The sequence below is a fragment of the Dreissena polymorpha genome, chromosome 12, assembly GCF_020536995.1.
Source record: "Dreissena polymorpha isolate Duluth1 chromosome 12, UMN_Dpol_1.0, whole genome shotgun sequence".
NCBI classification, from domain to species: Eukaryota; Metazoa; Mollusca; class Bivalvia; order Myida; family Dreissenidae; genus Dreissena; species Dreissena polymorpha.
This window is the reverse complement of record NC_068366.1, coordinates 9,592,019-9,600,022: the sequence shown is the minus strand read 5'-3', so window position 1 is coordinate 9,600,022 and position 8,004 is coordinate 9,592,019.

Sequence of the window (8,004 nt, the reverse complement as noted above, 5' to 3'; positions counted from 1 at the left end):
CCATACAGTCATTGCACTCGCAAGTGTTGCACAGAAAGTCAAGACAATTTATATCTGTATGCTAATCCTCAACTATTTATACAAACAATTTAACACGCTTATGTAAATATTGACACCATCATCACCGTCTTAATTTCAATACACATCTCCGAAATGGCGTCTTCAAACTTTTCGTTGAAGTGTGTTCTTCGATTCTCCAATTCATGACGTTTATAATTTAAGCGGGTGTACTCTTCCCATTTGAAGTGCAAACAACTTTTTTTTTCTCTATACAATATTTAAGCGATTATTCGTGTCGTCATTTCGAACGCCGTTGCTACATGTATGTCAACGTGTAAAAGCCGGATCAGCAAATTCAGCGTACATTTTAAATATAAACAAATGGATTGTTTTGCAGATTGTTAGGTCAGTGTGGTATGATAAACAGAAAAACAGGTCACTGCCCCATCGTTTTGTAATACATCAGGCTCGGCACGAATAAAATAACAAGCAAGCCTCGCCGTTATATTATTATAAGCCTCGCCTGATATATTACAAAACGATGGGACAGTAACCTGTTATTCTCTATATATCAGTTTAACAGGAAGTTTTTTTATCAGGCGATGATTGGAGGTAGGTCATCTTATTCGGAATCATTTATAAAGTAATCATTTTAGTAAAAACGAATAAGATTTAACAAAGCACTTAATTTGATACCAAGATGTTTTAAACACAAAATGCAACACAAACATCACAAAACATGTTTTACAAATATTAAGCGAAAGTGCTCATGACGTCATTATTAACACGTCAAGTGAAAAAATTCTTTCCCGCCAAAAATGAAGTGTTTAGCAAGTTTTTCATTATTTCTTTAACATCGGGGACGTAGAGGTGTGATAAACAGAAAACATGTTACTTCCCGATCATTTTGTAATATAAAGTATCTTCCAAAGAATTATCCAAATTTCATCACAGTTTGTTTTTATCGCCATTATATTATTCAAAGCCTTGCCTGATATATTACAAAAAGATCAGGCAGTAATTTGTTATTCTCTATGTAGTGTTCCTTTAATACATTTTGTATTGTTTAAAATAGAATATCAAATGTATTGACGTAATGCAACACATTAAAAATATGATAAAATGTAACTGACAAAGGCGGCTTTTGTATTAATTATTCAGCACTGGTTGCTTTATGTTAATAAATATTCGTAAAGCGAGTGAATGTCGCCAAAGTATCGGGATCCTTTGATAAGAAGGCTTTTATAACTGAACGTTCATGAAATAAGACATAAAAGATGGTTAGAGTTTGTAATTCGAATAACCCCAACCCGACGAATGAATCGAATCTTGTTAACGTATGTGGCACCGGACTGCTTCCTGAAATATATGTCGTTGATATATCGAGCGTATATGGTTGGTGACTTTTGATATCATTTATATTCAGACGAGGCTAATATGGCTTAGGCAAAAGTGAGTTTTGAACTAGTGGCATTATACAACGGTATTGTGTTTCATTTAGAGCCTTACAATTTGGATGGATTTGTTTATTAAAATGCCATATGTCAAATAGGCCATACGTTGAGGTACTGACTGGACAAGATTATGCATGCAATTGTGTCGTTTGTTAAAACTAATATTCAAGAGCATTGTTATTTTCAGACAACTATCCAATGCGTTAGTTATCGTCATACATCACATACGTCATAGCCGTTGTATATTAGTCATCATAGTTATCGCCATACGCCCGATTCGTCAACTTTGTGAATGACACATTTGACATCGTAGCCATTACCGTCGTAGTCGCCATTCTCTATGTAGTTTTTCTTCTCGTCGGAATCGGCAGCGGCATTGCGTATGTTTAGACGCAATACCAGATTAAAATGTGACGTGTACATTGAAGTGTTTTCCCCAAACCGTTTATATAGTAGGACTAAGACAGAGTCAAGTCCGTTACCACAAAACATGTTTTAAATGTTCGTTGGAATATAATAATGCTGAATAATGAAATAGAGCACTCCTCTTCAGATCCAGTTGTTTCGGTCTATATATAGATTGTGGATATCAATGTGGTCTTTATCATGACGTTCTCCCTTTGGAGGTTTCGATTTCTTTATACAGGAATGATCAAACTTCATAAACGATGAAGGTAAATATATGGTTGTTATCATATGCGTATATATAATATTAAACGAAATTGACCATAAACTTGGCCTATAAATGGTTGCAAAATATATCAAGCAGTATATTTGTTTATGAAAAGATGTAAATACCAAATATCACTCTTCAGCATTTAAATGTATATCTTTTTTCCTTAAATCTAAAGATTGGTTTGCAGAAAAATAAATGGTATAATTTAGAATCACACATTACAGTGTACCATTTTTCAATGGTATTGTTTTGTTTGTTTGCTCTTTGCACATATGCATTTACTACAACGTCTCACTTGCCACGTTCGTATATTGCATTTCTATTGCGAACCCAAGAGAATACGAGCATTTTCACTTTTATTCCATGAATGTTTCACGTCTTGTAAAACATTCGATCGCTGGATGGTGTATTAACCCCTTTGGGAACCTTAATAAGGAATAATCATTTGTTTAGATTTCAGCCACGTGGAAATAAATCTGAGACAAATTTGAAATTTAAATAGGCATTATACAACTGTCCTGGAGAATAAAAATATGTAAATTTAGATTGACATGAAGTGAATGAAGATCGTTTGCTATATTTGAACAGTTTTGCATGGTTATATTTTTCATTAATATTGTCTAACATTTTCTCGAATAACAGTAATTTGCAATGGTGAAATCCGAACTTTAAAGAAAGTTAACCATATCGCTAAAAACGTTTGAAATGAAAGTAACGAGAAAGTAAAGTGGTAGAACATGATTCAATCGCCAAAACACGCATTAATACGCTTTGTTTAAAATAAGCATTTATCAGCAAATGATAACACTTACACACAATACAATTGGGTGTTTTTTTAAATAATTTCTTCGTTTCCGCGCGAGACCTTACGAACTTATGATCCTTATTTCATCACACATCACATTCAGTTTCCTTATATGAAGGACATTTGTAAATAATTACACGATTCCGCTCCAAAGACTATAAGGGAGCTATTGATCATATATAAAACACTAATTATCCGATAATATGGTAAAACGTTAGATGTGTGTACATAGCGGGCGTTCTTTAGATCTTACGAAGTAATGATCGGAATTCGATCAGAATGTATATGCCGTGTCATTATAGAGTAGGCATGCTCGTATTGTCAGGTCGTCTAATTAATTTTTAGGGACTAATTGCCTTAATAAATACATTAACATATTATTTACTTTATGCACATAACCCATAAAGAGTGGACATGTAAAAAATATAATGTTGTTTTCCTCCAGTAAATGATGAAGTGATTATCGAATATTTTGTTTAAGCTCGATACCTCTCTCGATAAAGTGATCAAGATTTTATTTAACATTACAAGTTATCCTAAACAATTGATATGCGCATTTTGGACAGTTGCTTCTATCATTTTTTCCATTGAGGCATTCCGTGTAAACATATGACATTTTCGAATCAAGTGTTCGTTTCCGCACAAGATCTCATGAACCATTGCTTGCGAATTGATAAAACGTATAATTATATAGTGTCTGCGTATGAAGCATATAGCAAAGATAATTACGCTCGAATCATTTTTGAGAAATAAATTGTATTGTCCTTTGTTGACAATTGTTACAGATCGTCGAACTTTTTTCTCAGTAACTTATAATTCCCAAATGATAAAAATATATAAAATGTCAATTGAGAGTGGACAAGCACATATTATTGGGTCGTAACAATCCTTAATTTTTGAAGGAGTAATTTATTATGTACAAAATATAAATTGTTATTGCTGTGCAAGATCTCTGAAACGCTTTTCAATTACCACTTTAGAAAGCTTTAGAAATAAGGCGACAGGTGTAAAGGTCAGGCTTTCTATATGTTTCACTGGTAATCTCGATTCAAATAAATCATCATATGACTGCACGTGTATTTTTCATATTCGTAATAGTAATTTGCCTTTTGCCAATTAGTATGGTTGCTACAATAGCAATTTACTTTATATTTATGCATACAACTGTTTCTTCTCTCTGTGGTAGGAAACGATTGGTAAATTTACTAACTTACTTCATAATTAATCTAGATATGTCATACATTACTGAACTTTCTTTGTTTCAAATATATGAATGCTATAAAAGCAACCCACCCAATCATTTAAACGAACATGACATATGTTTTTTTTTATAAATTTGGTTTTATAAGCGTCGTTTTGTGATGAAATTACATAAACATGTTAAGCAAATCTTTGTCTGTCACGTTGATTAAATCGTATGCCATCAATCATACCATGCCATTTAATTCACTGCATGTTTTAAACAACATGGACTAGTTTATCACATGAAATAATAGTCTAATGCGTCCGTTTGTCATTTATGGAGTTTTAAATATACTTACATGTATAAGATGTGATGTTACTTCGCTAATTAGAATATAATATTCACGTTTAAATATGTGTTTTGTGTTTACATGTTCACACTAAAGCACTAAAACGAGGCACTATGTATTCAATTTATTTTGGTTTACATGTGATGATTTAAATACAAAAATCATAATTTCGTATTATATAGTATGTGTAACACTTTTCTGATCACTGATTAATTCAATAGCATGTTCAATATTTTTCTTAATGATCAAGAATCCCCAAAAGACAATGTGTAAACACTTACATTTAACGTTTAAAATAACAAAAATCAACAACTATAATTTACATCATTCACCCAGCCACACAAATGATATATTTAACCCATTTATGCCTAGCGTCTAGAAAAAAGGCATTGGCAAACAGCGAAGACCCAGATGAGACGCCGCATGATACCGTTGAACGTCGAAAATTAGATATAGAATTGTTCGCTCTTAAAGGGGAAAATGTAATCACATAAACATATTGGGTTTTTTTGTGAAACAATCGTCATGTTTATGCACTTTTTACAAGGTAAGTATATTAAAGGGATTTTCTTGTTTTCATCGGCAGTAATTGAGAGGTTGTACCCTCTGCAGCGCCACCTGTAAAGCTTCGATGCGCAGGCAATATCGGCGAAAATGGTGCAGTTATTGATTGTGGTGATATTTTCCGCAAAACCGATGGTTACAATATGGGATATCAAGAGGAAAGTGCGTGTATTGCAAACGATAGCTTGCATATGTCACGTTCGTCTCAAATGGATGCTGCTAACTTTCAAATCATTTCTATTTTACCTAATCTTACTAATGATGATGTATCAATCCATGTGCCTGCGTCGCTTACAATAGCGTATTTATCGTGGCATTATTGCTTAAGGGTGCAGTCGAGCTGGCGGATTACATAAACGGGAGTTCAGTTTTCGTTTTGACTAATGGGTTATAAAGTCGCCCAAAGGATTGCAAAAATGTCATTAGATATACCGAAGTTGGAACTTATCTGCTTATACTTAAAGACGAAATAATGGACTATTTTGTAAACTATTAGAGAATGTTCAGCACGCCATATGGTACATTGTAATTGAAATATCATCGCCAATTTTGGCTAGACATAAGGACATGCCTTTTTCATTGTCGGCGCTAAATCCGGATTAATGGCTTAGATGCATTTCATTCAGGGAAAGGAGTGCCCAACAAAGGCACAGGAGACGGTAACATTGTTGGAAATTAATAAAAAATAATGTCAATTTGGTCATAATTGTCAATTTGAGAGTCATTGCTAAACATTAACAATTCAGTTGATAGACGGGTCGAGTCGCTAGTCAATTGATTGAGTTGTCACTAACACATTTTCAAGTTTTTCCGATAGGAATAATACCGAAACAATCACCAGGCGAGAACAGAACTAAACATCCTTTGTCATACCCATCTGGAATTTAGTTAATGATTATATCGATCACAACAAATGTTCAGTTAATTACACGAATTTTGACGAAGCAATTTACATGATTCAGGATTGGGGTAAAAAATTGCTTTTCGTTTCTCATGGGCATACAGACTGCATTAAGAGTTTTGCCAATCCATCCATGTGACTTTGAATTGCATGGGGTTTATTTTAATGAGAAATACGTTTTCGATAAATTTTCGGCTTTTGGATGAAGTATTTTTACTAAGGTATATTGTTTTAAACGTTTTCGAATGTTCTAGAGTTCGAGGCCCGTTTAACATACCAGAAGTTTTTGCATTATTTGAAAGACTTTCTTGTCGGGCATATATCTGAACAGGGTTGCCGATGGAACATGGAAATATCAACTGAAGCCATGCGAGAAATAGGCGTCCCATTAACTAAGGAGAAGACGGATGGACCGTCGCACGTTTTAGTATTTTTAGGGCTGGAACTTGACACTGTTCATACTGTTGTTAAGGTCCACGTAGATACAATAAAAGAGGATGTCATGTAAATTAGCGTTGCTCTTAACAGTAAAATAGGTGAGTTGAAAGTAATGCAGTGTCTCATGAACCCATTAAATTTTTGTTGTCGGGCAGTTGTTATTGGAAGGCCATTGTGCAAATGTCTGATTGACGCTACATTCGGTATAAAACATTAACACCATCACGTTAGAATCACAAATTCCTGAAGGCGTGATATTATTATGTTACTTGATTTTTTTCTTTTAATATTTTAACGGGATGTCCGTTTTTCACGATCGATATTGGCTATCAAATGACCATATCAAGTTTTTTTACCGACAGTTCGGGTTTTATTGGTATCTGTTTTAACGGCCATTGGCGCCAAGAAATGTTAAATGCAGACTGGGTTCGTAAAGGGCTTACTAAAGATTTAACAGTGCTAGAATTGTGGTTTATAGTGGTCACCACGGCCGTGAACATATGACTAAAAATAAAATTCGCTTTTATTGTAACAATAAGGCGGTTGTTCACATTTTGAATTCGATGTCGCATGAAGAGGTTCGCGTTCTTGCTTTTTTGAGAGTATTGACCAATTCAAAGATTTTTTCACAATATTGCATGGTAGAAAAAAACGATATTGCATATGCATTATCACGGTTTCAGATAGAGCGTTTACGGAGACTGACTCCGTTGGCGAACACGGCAGCACGGTAGCCTATCTATGGAATTATTCAATATAGAGCTAAAAAATTGGTACTGGCTGGTATTTCTTAAAACACGAAATTATGACACAAAACTGCGAAACGTTAATTTAAATATTTCAGAGCGTTGTATAGATTAGCTGTAGTATTGGCAGCTCTTCATAGCCATGTAATGATGTTTGTTACGTATTGTTTCGAGAAGCAGCATCTACCTTCTTCTATAACCACATACATATCGGGGTTGTCCTTTAATCAAATGTTTAACGGTTGGTACTGCATTGTAAACGTATTTGTTATTAAGTTGAGGTTAATTTGTGTAGTACCTTTTGTTTTCCATTAAACTAGAACTCGTTGATGAGTAGAACCAAATCATAATAGCAGCAAGGTAGGCGAAATTCCCCAGAGTTGTCGTATGCAATGTCTGTCGTAATTAAAAAAACCGCTATCACAATCTCTGTGTTGCAAACAAATTTGGTCCATTCTTCCAACTGTTGCTCATGATAAATGTGAATCTTTACGCTTTAAGTTTTTTGTAAATTCAAATTCAGCGAATAAGTTTTTAAACATACTGGCAATAGGTCACATTAGATTGAAGACGAACGGCTGGCTGCAGGTCATCAGCAGGTTTTGATATTTTAAGACAGTAAAAATCTAGTCAGTTTTTTAAATCATGTTCACTTGAGACATCAATGTTAAACAAATCAACTAACTATGCCACGTTGGCAACCTCAATCTACTGTTTGGCCTTCGTCCCATTACATCGGGTACGCTTCTTCTGGACAATAAATATTGATCAGTCACGCATTATAAATTTCTATCAGTACTTAAAAGTGTTAAGTTCAGCCTGGTTTTCATTACATATTCTTAATCACACGGTTTGAGGCAGAGCAAAACATGTAGCAAGTATGGGGTT